General features: G+C 49.1%; 2 pseudogenes across 1 annotated transcript in view; one reads left to right on the plus strand and one right to left on the minus strand.

Moving 5' to 3' along the window:
• The window catches only part of LOC698613 (rab5 GDP/GTP exchange factor-like), a 48,761-nt pseudogene extending 35,576 nt beyond the window's left edge, over positions 1-13,185 (plus strand). Inside the window, exons 4-5 of the transcript XR_013415244.1 lie at positions 8,174-8,431; positions 12,246-13,185. The product of XR_013415244.1 is annotated as a rab5 GDP/GTP exchange factor-like (transcript). The remainder of the gene's footprint in view (positions 1-8,173; positions 8,432-12,245) is intronic.
• Positions 6,105-7,265, minus strand: LOC100425784 (suppressor APC domain-containing protein 2 pseudogene; annotated as a pseudogene).
• Positions 13,186-18,338: the final 5,153 nt, after the last annotated feature.

Here is an 18,338-nt window from a genome sequence, read left to right on the forward strand (position 1 = left end):
ACAAAATGTTACATTATTTATTCTAGAAAAACAATGAAACAAATATATTATATGGTTTTTTTTTGGTGAGCGGTTAAAAAGCAAGAATTTGTGAAGTGGGGAGGCTTCTAAATCCAGCAGACTTTTAAATATATTCTAAAATGAAAGTCATCACACCTAGATGAGATTTGGGTAAAAGATGAAAATACAGAACAGTGAAATAAACCAGAGATTTCAGAAATAGATTTAATTTATGAGGAGCAATTTATATGACAACTGGGAGGAGGAGGGGGAGCAAGATCGCACTTTACTAACTGCTGCTGCTGACAGATTCCTGTATAGAGTTTATTTTAGTTATGTGTTTCGTACCATGCACCTTACATTCCAGCCAAATCAAAGAGCTAAACATGAAAAAATTGAGAAGAAAGTAGATTAGGATATAGGCTAGGTGTGGTGGCTCATGCCTTTAATCCCAGCGCTTTGGGAGGCCGAGACAGCTGGATTACTGGAGGCCAGGAGTTCAAGACCAGCCTGGCCAGCATGGTGAAATCCTGTCTCTAAAAATACAAAAATTAGCCAGGCGTGGTGGCAAGTCCTAGCTGCTCAGAAGGCTGAGGGAGGAGAATCACTTGATCCAGGAGGCAGAGGTTGCAGTGAGCCGAGATCCCACCATTGCACTCCAGCCTGGGCGACAGAACGAGACTGTCTCAAAAAACAAAAACACAAAAATTAGCTGGGCATGGTGGTTCACGCCTGTAATCCCAGCTAGCTGGGAGGCTGAGGCAGGATAATTGCTTGAACCTGGGAGGCAGAGGTTGCAGTGAGCTCACTCCACTCACTGCGCTCCAGCCTGTGTGAGAGAGCCAGACTCTGGAGGGGGGGAAGTAGATTAGAACATGTATTTCAGCTGTGGAGAGGAGCTAAAATTGAACTTTCAAAAAATTGTTTTGCCCTGGTGCAGTGGCTAACACCTGTAATTCTAGCACTTTGGGAAGTGAAGGCAGAAGGATCACTTGAGCCCAGGAGTTTGACACCGGCCTGGGCAACATAGTGAGACCTTGTCTCTGTATATTTTTTAAAAATAAAAAGAGAAAATTAAAAACTTAAAAAAAAATTGGTTTTTGTTTTTGTTCTGTTTTGTTTTTTTGAGATGAAGTCTTACTCTGTTGCCCAGGCTGGATTGCAATGGTGCCATCTTGGCTCACTGTAACCTCTGCCTCCCGGGTTCAAGAAATTATCCTGCCTCAGCCTCCCAAGTAGCCAGGACTACAGGTGCCCACCACCACACCCGGCTACTTTTTGTACTTTTATTAGAGATGGGGTTTCACCCCGTTGGCCAGGCTGGTCTCAAAGCTCCTGACCCCAGGTGATCCACCCGCCTCAGCCTCCCAAAGTGCTGGGGTTACAGGTGTGAGCCACCGCGCCTGGCCAAAAGAATTGTTTTTAATGACCAGGTAAAAGGCTTAATTGTATTAACTTTTTAAAAGTCTGTGCAATAAAAAATAAAACTCAGATAAAGTGGAAGGCAACAGTGGGAAGTCATGAATATAAATGAGCTTAATATAGTGAAATATGTAAACTTCACTAAAGGTAGTACCTACGCTTTGGTGGTTTTTTTTTTTTGAGATGGTGTCTCACTCTGTCGCCCAGGCTGGAGTGCATTGTGCAGTCTCGGCTCACTGTAACCTCTGCCTCCCAGGTTCAAGCGATTCTCCTGCCTCAGCCTCCCAAGTAGCTGGGACTACAGGCGCGTGCTACCATGCCCGGCTAATTTTTTGTATTTTGTTGTAGAGACAAGATTTCTCTGTATTAGCCAGGATGGTCTCAATCTCCTGACCTTGTGATCCGCCTGCCTCGGCCTCCCAAAGTGCTGGAATTCTAGGTGTGAGCCACCGCGCCCGGTGTACTTAGGCCTTTATAGACGAGGGATCAATTTTAATTCAACAAATGGCATGGATATGGGTAAGTAGTCGACAGTAACGAGGGTTGCAGTCACGCTGATCACAAAGTGCCGTGAGTGCTTTTGGCCTTTTTCACTGAGGGAACGAGGTGACTGCCCGCGACCCCGAGAGTCCTGCCATCCTTTTAGACTTAAGCCAGACCGTCAGACTGCTGCAGGCTTCCACAGGATGTATTGGCCCTTGGCGTGTGATGTCAATGGCCTATGTAGATGAGGTCTGTGACAGCCGGTCCCAGGGGTTTGTTCTCGGCCTTATTCATGCTCTTCTACTGTGACATCCTTGTGAGAACCCTTGGGAGAAATTTTTGATTTTGGTGTCAGAATTTCACCTGGGCCGGGCGCGGTGGCTCACGCCTGTAATCCCAGCACTTTGGGAGGCCGAGGCGGGCGGATCACAAGGTCAGGAGATCGAGACCACGGTGAAACCCCGTCTCTACTAAAAATACAAAAAATTAGCCGGGCGCGGTTGTGGGCGCCTGTAGTCCCAGCTACTCGGGAGGCTGAGGCAGGAGAATGGCGTGAACCCGGGAGGCGGAGCTTGCAGTGAGCCGAGATCGCGCCACTGCACTCCAGCCTGGGCGACAGAGCGAGACTCCGTCTCAAAAAAAAAAAAAAAAAAAAAAAAAAGAATTTCACCTGAAGAATTTGTTTGTTCTCGGTCCCAGGGGTTTGTTCTCGGCCGTATTCATGCTCTTCTACTGTGACATCCTTGTGAGAACCCTTGGGAGAAATTTTTGATTTTGGTGTCAGAATTTCACCTGAAGAATTCGTTTGCTTTCGTCTTTTGAACCCTGAATTATGTAACTGTTTTCATCTTAGTGATGATTGCTAAAAAGTTTAGTTAGAGGCAGATGTATGGGCTGACTCTTGACTAATTTAGACATCTTCCAGGAAAACATTTCTGTCTTGTCATCTGTGGCTCTGCTTTTGGGGTCTCTCCATGCTTTTGTTTGTTTGTTTTTGTTTACTTACTGTTTAAATTTTTTTTGTTTTTTTTTTTTTTTGAGATGAAGTCTCGCTCTTGTCCCCCAGGCTGGAGTGCAATGGCGCGAGCTCGGCTCACTGCAACCTCCACCTACCGGGTTCAAGCGATTCTGCTGCCTCAGTCTCCTGAGTGCTGGGATTACAGGTGCATGCCACCACGCCTGGCTATTTTTTGTATTTTTAGTAGAGACAGAGTTTTACCATGTTGGCCAGGCTTGTCTATGAACTCCTGACTTCAGGTGAACCACCTGCCTCGGCTCCCCAAAGTGCTGGGATTATAGGGTGAGCTGCTGCACCTGGCCTATTGTTTAAAATTTTTAAAAATTGTTTAATATCTATCTGTATTTACTATATTTTCTATAGTAATAGATGTTACTATAGAAAATATAGTAAATTTTGTGCTGTTGTGCTGAATTGCATTTATCTTTTAAATAGACTTTAAATGTTCTTTGGCAGAAAGTGAGGAATAAATACATATATTACACCTATAAAATCAGTAAAACCAAATGAAAATCATCAAGCCCAATGTTGTCAGGGCCATAGGGAAATAAGCACATACACGTGGTTAATGACAGTGTGCGCTGAGTTTCTGAGGAGTGTGAGTAGCAATAGATGCTTAGAGTTACAACGTTATTTATTCTTATTAAGCGGTTAATGCCACTTTTGGAAATGTATCACAGAGAAGTAACCCAAAAGAAGATAGCTACGATGCACAACAATGAAAGAGGGGAAGCGCGGTGGCTCAAGCCTGTAATCCCAGCACTTTGGGAGGCCGAGACGGGCGGATCACGAGGTCAGGAGATCGAGACCATCCTGGCGAACACGGTGAAACCCCGTGTCTACTAAAAAAATACAAAAAACTAGCCGGGCGAGGTGGCGGGCGCCTGTAGTCCCAGCTACACAGGAGGCTGAGGCAGGAGAATGGCGGGAACCCGGGAGGCGGAGCTTGCAGTGAGCTGAGATCCGGCCACTGCGCTCCAGCCCTGGCGACAGAGCGAGACTCCGTCTCAAAAAAAAAAAAAAAAAAAAAGAAAGAGGGGAAGCAACTCAAATACACAGTGGTAGAGAAGAGTCGAATAAGTCAGTTAATATAATGGAATGTTATAAAGCCACCAAAAATGATTCAGTGGGTTAGATAAATAGAAATGTCCATAAAATATGTAAATTATCAAAACATGTATTAAATCTATTTAAGACTATGTAGATATAGCAAAAAGAATGAGATGGTCATGGTGAGACTGTTAGGTGGGAAGGGGTCCCCGGAAAAACTCCAGCCGGCCTGTGCACTGGGGTGGAGCTTCGGGAAGTTGCGCAGCCTTTTGTAGCAGTGGGGAGCCTGGCCCCTCTTCTTTCTGTGTAGAACCTGGGATTCTAGCTGCTGGCGGAAAGCACTCTAGCAGGGACTTCGACCTTGTGAAAGTCCCCGTTTCCCCCTTTTCCTCCTTTTCACCCAGTAAAACCCTGTCTTACCATTCAAACCATCTGCGAGCCTGGGGCAGACACCGTTCTGTCTCCTGCTTCCAGTCCTGTAAAGATGCTAGGATCTTCCAGGGCATGACAGGCACCCTCAAAGGCAGATGTGGGGAGGCCCTAATGGTCTGACTGCAGCCTGCTGACGGGGGTGGGGTGGTGGTGACTTCTCCCAGGCTGCCGCTGGTCCACCCACTGCGCTGCAGTCCACTTGGTGCTGGGGCTGTGGGGCACAGGCCTTCAGGACCTACTCCCTTACCCTCCCAGGAGGTCCAGGCCTGGAGTCCTTATGTCCCCTGGAAAGCTCACTCCCATCCTCAGGGTAGGAGGGCAGTTGCACGCTGGGCTGGTTTGGGCCTGTCCTGGGACACCCCTGCAGGCCAGGTGCAGCAGGGGATGTGGCTCTGAGGGGTTGCTGTGGGCGGGTTAACGTGGAGCTGGGTTCTGGAAGGGAGTTGCCATGCTGCCTGCCAGAACACCTCCTCTGAGACAGGGGTGCCTTGTGGGACAGTGCACCAAAGTGCTCTGGGCACGAGGGGTCCCTGCACCCCACCCCACACACACTGACCCTGCACTGGGGGGCCCTGGGCTGCAGAACCTATCCATGATGTTGCCATGCACCTGGCTCTGGTGGCACTGGGACCCTCCAGGATGGGCTGAGCAGGGCCTCCCACCAGTGCGTACCCCAGCACCAACAGGAGTGGGCCTAGGCAGGGGGGCAGGGAGTGACGCCCAAGGGGACTTACCCCAGCCTCCTCTTATACCCTGGGGGTTCTCGTTTTTCTTGGCTGAGGGAAGTGGCCTCTCCCTGCTGAAACCTAGGGCCAGGCTGGGTGTGGGAGGAAACGGGGCGGCGGGGTGAGCAGGACCCCAGACCTTGGGAATCCTGAGTTGGGGGCACAGGCTCTGCCTAGAACGTGCCTGGGGGCCCAGGCTGAACCCCCTCCTGAGGAGCCAGGCTCACAGGTTGTTCTGTGGGACTCAACGGGGGCAGCCTCCTGGCCAGAATGAGGAAGGCTATCACCCCGGGGTCTGCGGGAGGCATATGCAGGCTAAGCTGTCGCCTGCCTGGCTCCCCGATCCGCTGCAGCCAGTCCCTCAGCCTTGGCCGGGACCCGAAGTCTGACCGCCATCCCTGGGGCTCCGCTGCCAGGCGGGCACCCCCCGCTTAGAGGCCATCCCCACCCCCTCCATCTGCCCCTGTCTTAGCGACAGCCACCTTGTCCTGGTGCCCTGGTTGAGGGAAGGAAGCTGCCCTTGCACCCCTGGTCTCGGGTGCAGCCTCAGCGCCGCATCGGAGCCGCCCAGCCCCCCTCTGCTGGCCGTTGTCGGAAGTGCAGCCTGGCGTGAGCCTTGCCTTTCCTGGAGATGGGACCCAGGGCAGCACCGCTGGAAACGGGGAGGCGGTAACTCGTGGAGGAGTCCCCCACTGTCCCCTGACAGTGGCAGTAGTAACTGCGGACCATGCGGACTCAAGAGAGCCCCAGTGTATGTCAGCACCAGGAGCCAAAACCGAGTCGAGGGCTCGGTGCGGAGACCAGCCGGGGGCAAGCCTGGGGAGCCTGGATGGCAAGTGAGGCAGGAAGGCGCCTGCACTCCGGGACTGCCTGGGCCTGCAGGGGCTCTCCAGTCAAAGCCAGGGTGCGACGGGGCGCCCGCCCTGAAGGCTGAGTGCCAGGTCTGCCCCGGGGGTCCGCTCAGCCCACACGGGCTAGATGAAGGTGGAGTCCAGAGGTCCCCCCACATCCTGCTGGCTGAGGGCGTGGGCCTCAAACAGCTGCTTAAGCCGACTTCTCCTGCTCCAACTGCATGATGTGCCCACTCTCCTCGGTCACCTCCCGGGTGAGGCGTCGGTTCTGCTCCTTCAGCATAAGGATAGTCTGCTGCTGTCAGCCTGGGGACGAGGTGGATGTCAGGGCAGGGCGGAGGGGCCCGGAGGAGGACGTAGGCAGGGCCCGGCTGGCACAGGCCGCAGCCAGCAGCTCTCCCAGGCACTGAGCCACCTCCTGTACCTTGGGCAGTAGCCGCCCCAGTGGGCGGGGGCTCCCTGCAGCCCCAAAGTCGGCGCTGTCTGTGCTCTGACCCAGGCAGCACTGGCGCTCCTGCACTCGTAGCTGCTGCTGGTACCAGTCGCGTCTCTGCCATCATCTCCAAACCCTGCAGCAGCACCTCCTCCTGCTGCAGCTCCTTCATCTGCTTCAGCAGGCCGCAGTCCATGCCGGTGGTGATGGTGTGCCTCTGATTTCCTCTCGGGCACTGAGTCCGCCTCCAGGGCCCTGCAGGCCGATGCACCTGTGTTGGCGCTCGCGCTCTGGGACCGCTCAGGCTGCGTGGGGCAGGACGGCGCCTCTGCTGGGGCGCACAGCTGCTCCGGGCTGTGGGCCGCGCCGCCTGGACCTGGGCAGGGGCTTCTCCAGGACCATCCGTGGCTCGTTGTCCAGCGCCAACCCCAGGCCGGGCTGGGGCGCACGTGGGGTCCCGGGGGCCGCAGTTGGCGCTCAGCAGCGAGGTGCGCAGGCCGGCCACAAAGCGCTCGAAAGTTAGGTAGCCGCCGGCCGTGGCCACCTGGCGCAGGCCCTCCAGCATCCCGCGGGGCAGGTCCTGCCCGTTGGCGCCCTGCCAGCGGGACTGGATCTCGCGCAGGTGCACGCAAGCCGCGCCGCCGGTCGTCCAGGATGTCCAACAGGGTGCGCAGGCTCTGCAGGAAGGCGAGCGGCAGCCCCTCGGTGCTGGGCGCCAGCGCCGGGGGTAGGCACGCAGGCCCGCTCAGCCGCGTCGGCCCAGGCCATGGGCACCCGGGCTCTGTCCCCGCGCGGCCCCACAGCGGGGCCGGCCCAGCACGCTCAGCCAGCGGCGACAATAGGTTTTTTTTTTTTTTGGATACATGATTTTACTCTTTGCCAGGCTGGAATGCAGTGGTGTGATCGTAGCTCACTGCAGCCTCAACCTCTTGGGCTCAAGCCAGTCTCCTGCCTCAGCCAACTCAGAGTAGTTGGGACTACAGCCATGCACCTCTACGCCAGCTGATTTTTGTATTCTCGCATCCAGTAGAAAGATGCTTTGTGTGGTAGCCACATTTCTAAAAAGCGGTATGCAAATTGAGATTGTCGAAAACATTCTAAAATGTAACAGAAGTACAGAAGCAATAAAAAGATTATCAGACAACTTCTTCCTTCTCCATGGAGCTCAGAGGCAGCTTACATTGTGATTAGAAGTGTGGGCTTGGCCAGGCATGGTGGCTTACGCCTGTAATCCCAGGACTTTGGGAGGCCAAGGTGGGCAGGTCACCTGGGGTGAAGAGTTCAAGACCAGCCTGGCCAACATGGTGAAACACTGTCTGTACTAAAAATACAAAAATTAGCTGGGCATGGTGGTGGGCACCTGTAATCTCAGCTACTTGAAAGGCTGAGGCAGGAGAATCGCTTGAATCTGGGAGGCGGAAGTTGCAGTGAGCAGAGATCAGGCCACTGCACTCCAGCCTGGGCAACAAAGAGTGAAACTCCATCTCAAAAAAAAAGAAAAAGAAAAAAATATGAGTATCCATTGCATAATCTGAGGATTAGAGAAATGTGCTTGTAGGGCACACTGTGTAGTATCTGGCTCTTGTTTCTGTTTTCTGTATGAGATCATATTTAGTAAGTCACATATACACTAAGTTAACTCCTGGAAAGGGGGTTAGTGAGGATTCCTTCATAACTTTAGAGATAAAACATGATTTTCCTATTGCTTCTTTTTTGTGATTCTTTTTTCATGGGAAATATTGTCTTTTCTGCTTTGTAGATATCATTGAAATGGATTCCAAGCGTGTGCCTCGAGACAAGTTGGCCTGCATCACCAAGTGCAGCAAGCACATCTTCAATGCCATCAAGATCACCAAGAACGAGCCAGCGTCAGCAGATGACTTCCTCCCCACCCTCATCTACATCGTTTTGAAGGACAGACCCCCCACCCCTTCAGTCTAATATCCAGTATATCACACGCTTCTGCAATCCAAGCCGACTGATGACTGGAGAGGATGGCTACTATTTCACCAATCTGGTGAGTAAGTGAGTTCTTGGTGTTGTAGAGAAGGACTAGGAAGATGGTGGTTTTGGGGATGTGACAGGTGACTCAGGCCTGTGACAGGTAAATGCTCCTGTTTGAGAAGGCAGCATGGCTGAGGAAGCTCACTGTGTGTCAGGGAGCACAAGGACCAGGTGATACAGACACTCTGCCTCCCAGCACTTGGTCAGAACTTGTGTTTGTCCTACGGAAACAGATGACATGCGTTGGGCATCACTCCCCACGGTCCTGGGTAGAAGAGTCCTTCACTTGGCTGGGCCTCTTCAACCGTGAAGAAGGCAAATCTTGCACTTTAATTCATTTTTATAGAGGATCTAAGATTGATTTTTTTTGTTTTATTTCTCAAGTTCTAAGAATTGAATACTGAGATTTTTTTTACAGGTCAGTTCAGAGGATGTGAAATGATTTTCAAGTATTATGTTGTTACAGTGGTTATTGATTATAGGCAAGACAGTATCTAATTATGTATCAGTTAATAAGGCTGAATACTTCCCACCTTTTTTTTTCTTTTATTTATGTATTTTTTTTTTCTACAGAGTCTCACTCTGTCACCCAGGCTGGAGTGCTGTGATACAATCGTAGCTCACTGCAGCCTTGACCTCCAGGCTCAAGCAATCCTCTCACCTCAGCCTGCTGTGTAGCTGGTACCACAGGCATGCACCATCACACTGGGATAATTTTTTTTTTTTAGAGATGGGGTCTCACTGTGTTGCCCAGGCTGGTCTCATACTCCTGGGCTCAAGCAGTCCGCCCACCTCAGCCTCCGTAAGAGCTGGAATTGCAGGTATGAGCCACTGCTCCTGACCTGAATTCTTTCTTTTTCTTCCTAGTAAACTCTGCTTATTTGCTTTCAACTGAATATATTGTGAAGCTAATGAATTTGGATCCTTGGGGCAGCTTATGGACTTGGTTTTTTGTGTTGAAAGCCTAGGAACTAAGAGATGGGGAGGGGAAGCCAGGATGCATAGGGAGCATTTTTGATAAATTGCCAAAAAATGTCTCAAAACAGGTACATGAATCTCTAGAAATATGTCATGATTTATTTCTAGATTCTAAGTATGTATTCACATTTATACCTACTTTTGTATTTGTCGCTTTTTTTCCTTTTCCTGTAAGTAGATTCCAAAAGTTGTAGAAGCCTCAGGTTCCTCCAAACCTGGACCTGCCCCCATCACTCATCACCCTCCACCATTGTGTTCAGCTACGTGTTACTCTAGTCACCAGCATCTCGGGAGGGTGATTTGCAGGTGGAGGGACTTGGGAATGCTCTTGATCAGATGCTTTCACCTTTATTCACACTGTTTTCCATCCTTCCAGGTACATGGTGGTTTAATCTGTAGTACTAAAAAAGTTTAAGTGGCCCATGTAGAATGAGATTAGAGGTACTCATATATCTTTTTTATTTTGAGATGGAGTGTCTCTGTTGCCCAGGCTGGAATACAAAGACGTGATCTCAGCTCACTGTAACCTCCGCCTCCCGGGTTCAAGCGATTCTCATGATTCAGCCTCCCAGGTAGCTGGGATTACAGGCATGTGCCACCATGCCTGGTTGATGTTTGTATTTTTAGTAGAGACAGGGTTTCACCTTGTTAGCCAGGCTGGTCTTGAACTCCTGGCCTCAAGCAGTCCACCCACCTCCGTCTCCCACAGTGCTGGGATTACAGGCATGAGCCACCACACCTGGCCTTATATTTCTTAATATAAATGAAACATACACTTGCTTGCGAGGGAAGAGCCTTTTGGATTCAGCTCTTTATCCAGAGTGGGTCAGACAACTTGGAAGTCCCTGAGAAGTGTGAAGGTGGAGACATGGCAGATAGTGAGAGAAGTGAAGGAGGACCAGGATGCATTCGAGCATAGCCACAGTCACTGACAGTAGAGGTGGCTGGCTCGCACACACACAGCAGCTTCTAGGGCCCTTGGCCTGCAGCCTTAAGTACATTTGTGCCTTCCCTCTTCATCCTCTTCTTGCCTGACTCAGAGTCTGTCTCGTCCCCTACACCCACTGCTCCAATGAAACTGCTCTGGCAAAAGTAGAAAGTTTCCAGCTGACAAACCCCGCGGGCACTCGATTTAGTAACCTAAGGAAATCATAATTAGGAAGCTGTTGCCTCAGATAATCTTATCACATGTTCAAAAAAAAAATGGTGAAATCCCTTTTGTTTGGTGTGCTTTGTTGAATACTTTCTACCATTGCTCTTATCACAGCAAACATAATCTTGTATTTAGTATTTTAGCAGCAGCATTTTATCTGAAACTCTGTGGGTTAAATCCTTAAATACAGACATTCTGGGTTGGTCCTCTATCAGGTTCTGAAAATGAAAAGCCATGTATTCGAGTAATTGAACATCTTCTACAAACAGAGTTTGTATTTCTCCTTTGAATGTCAGTTTGTCATCATGAAGCATTGGTGGCGTTACATTATCAATTATTTGAAACTAAGACAGTTCAGTGTTAGTGCAGATATTAATAGAATATTTTACATAGCAACTTTATTATCACCAACAGATCTTCTTCGCTTCTCATAGCACTCTCCATGAGTCCTTTGTTCTGCAACTTGTGTTGTTCCTTGGCTTCCACAATCCCACTACTTCCTTGTCTCTTTGTAAAGTCTGTCTTCTACTTCCACCTTGAATTGTGTCATTCCCTGGGACTCCATCGTCTCTGCATCTCTTCCTGCACCATCTCCTCTGTCAAAGAGCTGTCACTCACCTGTGCAGTGATGACCCACAGCTCTGTGTCACCTGTCTTGACCTCACACTTGTATCGCACCTCAAATATAATTTGTTCAGAGCTACGTCCCCTTCAGATGTTTGTTTCTTTTCCAGTATTCTTTATTTCTGTTAGTGGCCATGCCATGTCTCCATTCACCTAAGTGAGGAGTTAGAATCACCTCCTCTCTCCAGTCACAGGGGCCACAGCAGCTCCACACACACCATGAGCCAGATGGGCATGCGCTTCCGTTCTCCTCGGATGAATCACATTTTTCTTTTTCTTTATTCCTTTTCTCTAGAGGTGAGGTTTCTATCCCGACCGTTGCCCAGGCTGGTCTCAAGCAATCCTCCCACCTCGGCCCCCCAAAGTGCTGGGATTATAAGCATGACCCAACACACCCGGCTCAGATGTCTGTTGAATTGGGCATTTGCAGTGGCATTTCTGTGCTAATAATTGCTACCATGTATTCATTGCTCACTGCAGGCCTCTTGGAAGCCCATGACATGTGTTATGTTGTTAATTCTCACAATAAACCTGAATGGTATTTCCCCCATTCCCAACAGAATACCTGGTATTTCTGTTACAGGTACAGAAACCTCAGAGAGCTTAAGTAACTTTCCCAGGGTCACTCACTGTTGTTGTTAAGTGAAAGAGGTGACAGTCAACTCAGGTTCTGTTGCTTCAGAGCTGTTCTTTTAACCACTTGATGTTAAAATATTTATTTGAGGATCAGAGGTCCGTGTGCCATACCAGTGTCTTGAGGAACCACACCCACTCGGGGACTATATCCTGGGTGGGGATAGCAGGTCTGGGAAGACTCAGACAGAATGGCTTCATGGTGTACCTGGGGAGGCTGCACCCAGACATTGGCCCCAGAGCTCCTGGGAGTGTACAGGAAGCATGACCGGGGATAGGAGTAGGTAATTTTTGAGGCTGAATTACACGGAAGTTCATGAGTTTGTTTTGTTTACTTTTGCTTCTATTTTAAATTCTCTGTGATCAAAAGATTTTTACAAATCGATTGGAGTGTGCGTAGCTTTCCTAATATGACTGTATTAACGTCCTCTTCTTGTAGTGCTGTGCCGTGGCTTTCATTGAGAAGTTAGACGCCCAGTCTTTGAATTTAAGTCAGGAGGATTTTGATCGCTACATGTCTGGCCAGACCTCTCCCAGGAAGCAAGAAGCTGAGAGTTGGTCTCCTGATGCTTGCTTAGGCGTCAAGCAAATGTATAAGAACTTGGATCTCCTGTCTCAGTTGAATGAACGACAAGAAAGGATCATGAATGAAGCCAAGAAACTGGAAAAAGACCTCATAGATTGGACAGATGGAATTACAAGAGAAGTTCAAGACATTGTTGAGAAATACCCGCTGGAAATTAAGCCTCCAAATCAACCGTTAGTAGCTGTTGACTCTGAAAACATTGAAAATGATAAACTTCCTCCACCACTGCAACCTCAAGTTTGTGCAGGATGATCACAGTTTACATGGAGAGTATTTATTTGAGCCTAAATTATAGGTAGCCCTTACTACACTGAACTGATTGGGATCTAGAATGTAACTAAATTGCTTATAAATGTCAGAGCATTTTTAAAGGTACAGTATATGGGGATTGTTTTGTTTTGTTTTTCCTAGCAGGGGAAGCTTAGTTAATAATAAAATACTATTTATTTGAGTTACTGATACAGATTCATTTAAGGCTTGTGTGCAGATTTTGTCTCAATCTTTTTTCCCTCCATGATTTTCCTATGTGCTTCCTCTGGCATTCACTGTGGTTTGGTAAATAATTGCCTTTTAAAGGACAAAACGAATGCTACAAAGTGTATGTTCAAGGAAATTAAAGGGTACCACTTTTCCACAGTTCGAAATAATTTTATAATTGTAAAGATAGAAATTATATTGATAAGTAAATATGTAAAATTGTAAATATGTAAAAAAAGAATGGTGTCTGCTCTGCATGACATTTTATATGTTAATTTTTTAGTTTAAAATGAAATATATTGAATGTTTGCCTTTAGCACCATTTTATTTGGTTTGTTCTACTAAAATGACTCGAGAAGTGTTTAGACAAACTCCCCTAGGTCCTCCTGACTTCAGGTGATCCTCCTGCCTCGTCCTCCCACAGTGCTGGGATTACAGATGTGAGCCATTGTGCCTGGCCAGTTTCTGACAGTTCTGGAAGGTGGGAAGTCCAAGATCAAAGTGCTGGCAGATTTGGTGTCTGGTAAGGGAACCGTTTCTCATAGATGGTCCCTTCTCACATGTCCTCATATGACGGAATGGGCAAACAAACTTCCACAGGTCCCTTTTATAAGGGCACTAATCCCATTCATGAGGGCTCCACCCTCATGACCTAATCTTCTCCCAAACGCCCTACCAGTGTAAAAAAATTTTTATGTTAGAGATGGGGTCGGCCAGATGAGGTGGCTCATGCCCCACTTTGGGAGGCTGAGGCAGGTGGATCATGAGGTCAGGAGTTTGAGACTAGCCTGGCCAACATGGTGAAACCCCGTCTCTACTAAAAATACAAAAATTAGTTGGGCAAGGTGGCGGGCACCTGTAATCCCAGCTACTCTGCAGGCTGAGGTAGGAGAATAGCTTGAACCTAGGAGGCAGAGGTTATAGTGAGCTGAGGTGGCGCCACTGTACTCTAGCCTGAGTGACAGCAAGACTCCATCTCCAAAAATAAATAAATAAAATAAAAATACAAAAATTAGCCAGGCATGGTGTTGCATGCCTGTAGTTCCAGCTACTTGGGAGGCTGAGGCAGGAGAATTGCTTGAACCCGAGAGGCAGGGGTTGCAGTGAGCCAAGATCACACCACTGCACTCCAGCCTGGGTGACAGAGTGAGACTCTGTTCTGAGCATGAAGCCTGAAGCCTGTGAAGAAGAAAAGAGCATTCTGGGCCAGGTGTGGTGACTCACATGTGGAATCCTAGCACTTTGGGAGGCCAAGGCGGGAGGATCCCTTGAGGCCAGGAGTTAGAGACCAGACTGGCAACATAGTGAGACTCCTGTCTCTATAAAACATTAAAAAAATATTAGCTGCGGCCGGGCGTGGTGGCTTATGCCTGTAATTCCAGCAATTTGGGAGGCTGAGGCAGGCAGATCCCTTGAGGTCGGGAGTTTGAGACCAGCCTGGCCAACATGGTGAAATCCCGTCTCTACTAAAAATGCAAGAATTAGGTGGGTGTGGTGATAGGTGCCTGTAATTCTAGCTACTTGGGAGGCTGAGGCAGGAGAATCGCTTGAACCCGGGAGGTGGAGGTCACAGTAAGCCGAGATTGCACCACTGCACTCCAGCCTGGGTGACAGAGTGAGAGTGAGACTTTGTCTCAAATAAAACCAAAAAGGTTGGGTGGGCTGGGTGCGATGGCTCGCGCCTGTAATCCCAGCACTTTGGGAGGCTGAAGTGGGAGGATCACCTAAGGTCGGGAGTTCAAGACCAGCCTGACCAACATGGAGAACCCCTGTCTCTAAGAAAAATACAAAAAATTAGCCAGGCGTGGTGGCAGAGCTTGTAGTCCCAGCTACTCGGGAGGCTGAGGCAGGAGAATCATGAACCTGGGAGGTGGAGGTTGCAGTGAGCTGAGATTGCGCCATTGCACTCCAGCCTGGACAAGAGCAAAACTCCATTAAAAAAAAAAATTATCTGGGCACAGTGGTGCGTGTCTGTAGTCCCAGCTACTTGGAAGGCTGAGGTGGGAGGATGGCTTGAGTCCAGGAGGTTGAGGCTGCAGTGAGCTATGATGGCCCCACTGCACTCCAGCCTGGGCAACTGAGTGAGACCCTGTCTCTCACACAAACACACATACATACACAAAGGAAGAATAAAAAAAGAAAACATTCTTTTTGCTCGGGAGGTATTTAGACGGCGGTATCATGAGCTTGTGTTTCAAGCTGTGTGTTCAATGAATCATTTCTGCAGGGACAATGACACATTGTGTGACTTGGCTCTGAGAGCGCCTCCTGGGCCTGGGCCGCTGGGGAAGGCTTCAGGGGACAGAAGACATTTCAGCTGGATCAAGGCCAGGCAAAGGAAAGGCAAGAACCAGCCAGGCAAAAGGCCTGGAGGTGTGAGAGGCTCTAGAATGATCTGAGACTGGTGAGTGGGGGCGGTGGCCTGGTTTGGCTGGAACCCAAGGCTCCCTAGGGGACAGGAAAGAGAGCTATTGGGGTCAGGTCTGGGTCTCCGATCCCAGACTCACGCCTGTGGGTTTCCTCCTGGAGGGAGTGGAGGCTCGCACGGCTGTACTTAAGCAGGAACGGGCAGTTAAGAACTGGGGAGGAGAATGTCTTCTCACTGCTTCGTTTTATTTTTCAAGTGCCAACTTCTTAATAACTGTGAGTCAAACACTGTGCTATTATTGGGATTGTGGCAGCACCTCTAATTGACAGTTTTGGTGTTTTTTTGTTTTTTGTTTTGTTTTTGGCATGTGTTTTTGAGGCAAAGTCTTGCTCTGTCACCCAGACTGGAATGCAATGATGCGATCATGGCTTACCGTGGCCTCTACCTCCCAAGCTGAAGTGATCCTCCTGCCTCAGCCTCCCGAGTAGCTGGGATTACAGGCACACACCACCACGCCTGGCTCATTTATTTTTTTGTAGAGATGGGATTTGGCTACATTGCCCAGGCTGCTCTTGAACTGCTGGCCTCAAGGAATCCTCCTTCCCACCTTGGGCTCCTGAAGTGCCGGGATTACAGGTGGGAGCCACGGCACCCAGCCCTAATTAATGTGTTTTTTTTTGCCAGGTGCAGTGGCTCCTCCCTGTAATCCCAACACTTTGGGAGGCCGAGGCAGGCAGATCACTTGAGGTCAGGAGTTTGATACCAACCTGGCTAACATGAAACCCTGTCTCTACTAAAAATACAAAAATTAGCTGGGTGGGGTGGCGGGCGCCTGTAATTTCAGCTACTCAGAGGCTGAGACAAGAGATCGCTTGAACCCAGGAGGCGGAGGTTGCAGAGTGGAGATTGCGCCACTGCACTCCAGCCTAGGGAACAAGGTGAGACCTCCGTCTCAAAACAACAAACAAACAAACAAACCACCACAAAAGCAGTTTGTTTTTTTTTTTTTTTAAAGCAGCCTGAGCACAGAGGTTCATGCCTGTAATCCCAGCATTTTGGGAGGTCACTTGAGTCGAGGAGTTTGAGACCAGCCTGCAACATAGTGAGACCTCTGTCTCTACTAAAAAAATAAAAAGTGTGTGTGCCTGTGTGTATGTGTGTGGGTGAGTGTGTGTGTGCACATATTTCTCTGGTCTTTCCAGCTTGGATCTTTATTGATGTCCTTTTCCTGTGCAGAGGAGGTCTGGTCTGAGCAAACCTGACTTGTTGGGACCCATTTCTGTTTTTCTTTTCAAATGTACCTCTGTTACTCTCTTTCAAACACATGAGGGAAAACTGGAAGACAAGCTCTGCCTAGCCCCAAGTTGCAGGGTTCACCTGGGGCAGTACTCGGGCCTGAGTCTCTCAGTCTGGCGGTCTCCTCTGAAGTCAAACTTGGTGCTTCATCTTTTCTAGTTGTATAACCCTGGACTCAGCCCTTCATCTTCCTGAACCTCAGATTCTTCATTTGTGAAGTGAAGAAATAATATTTACTTTGCAGGCCTGTGAGGATTAACAGAACACACAAAAGTTCTTGCATAATGGGCCGGGCGTGGTGGCTCATGCCTGTAATCCCAGCCTGCTTTAAAAAAAAAACAAAAAACAAAACTGCTTTTGTGGAGGGAGGATCACTTGAGTCTGGGAGTGGGAGGCTGCAATGAGCTAGGAGCATGCCACTGCACTCCAGCTGAGTGACAGAGTGAGACCCTGTCTCAAAAAAAAAAAAAAAAAAAAAAAGATTTAAGGGCTCTCTTATTTTCTAGGAGATCGGTGTAGTTTGTATTCTTTCATCCAACTGGCTCACATCTAGTGAGTAACTTGTATGTCCTGGATGTAGGCACTAGGATAGAACATTGGATGAAATGAACACAGTCCCTGACACCATAAAGCATAAAGCAGGCAGACAACCAGAAAATAATGACACAGAAAATAAGGTATTATAGGCTGGGTGCAGTGGCTCACACCTGTAATCCCAGCATTTTGGATGGCTGAAACAGGCAGATCACTTGAGGTCAGGAGTTCAAGCCCAGCCTGGCCAACATGGTGAAACCTCGTCTCTACTAAAAATACAAAAATTAGCCGGGCGTGGTGGCGCGAGCCTGTAATCCCAACTGCTTTGGGGGCTGAGGCAGGAGAATCACTTGAACCTGGGAGGTGGAGGTTGCAGTGAGCCAAGATCCCAATGCTGCACTCCAGCCTGGGTGACTGAATAGACTCCACCTCAAAAAAAAAAAAAAAGTATTATACTTGATATTAATAAAATGATATTTATTTACTTGAGATAGTGTATTGCTCTGTCACCCAGGCTGGAGTACAGTGGCACAATTATAGTTCATTGCAGCCTTGAATCCCTGGGCTCAGGTGAGCCTCCTGCCTTGGCCTCCTTAGTAGCTGGGACTTAGTAGCTGGATGCCCACCATCATGCCCAGCTATGAGTTTTAAGAATAAGATGAAATTTAAAAATTACAGGGCAGGGGCCAAGTGCAATGGCTCACACCTGTAATCCCAGCATTTTGGGAGTCCTAAGTGGGAGGATTCCTTGAGGCCAGGAGGTTGAGACCAGCCTGGGCAACATAGCGAGATTCTGTCTTTACAATAAATGAAAAAAAATAGCTGGGCGTGGTGGTATGTGCCTGTGGTCCCAGCCAGTTGGGAGGCTGAAGCGGGGGGAATCACTTGAGCCCAGGAGCTCCAAGGTGCAGTGAGCTATGATCGAGCCACTGCTTTCCAGCCTGGGCCACACAAAGAGACCCTCTCTCTGTCTCTCTCTTTGTTTTTTGAAATGGAGTTTCACTCTGTTGCCCAGGCTGGGGTGCAGTGGCCCAATCTCCACTCACTGCAACCTCTGCCTTCTGGTTTCAAGCGATTCTCCTGCCTCAGCCTCCCGAGTAGCTGGGATTATAGGCATCCGCCACCGTGCCCGGCTAATTTTTATATTTTCAGTAGAGATGCGGTTTTGCCATGTTGGCCAGGCTGGTCTTGAACTCCTGACCTCGTAATCCGCCCACCTCGGCCTCCCAAAGTGCTGGGATTACAGGTGTGAGCCACCTCATTTGGCCGAG

Source organism: Macaca mulatta, chromosome 3 (assembly GCF_049350105.2).
Source record: "Macaca mulatta isolate MMU2019108-1 chromosome 3, T2T-MMU8v2.0, whole genome shotgun sequence".
Classification (NCBI taxonomy): Eukaryota; Metazoa; Chordata; class Mammalia; order Primates; family Cercopithecidae; genus Macaca; species Macaca mulatta.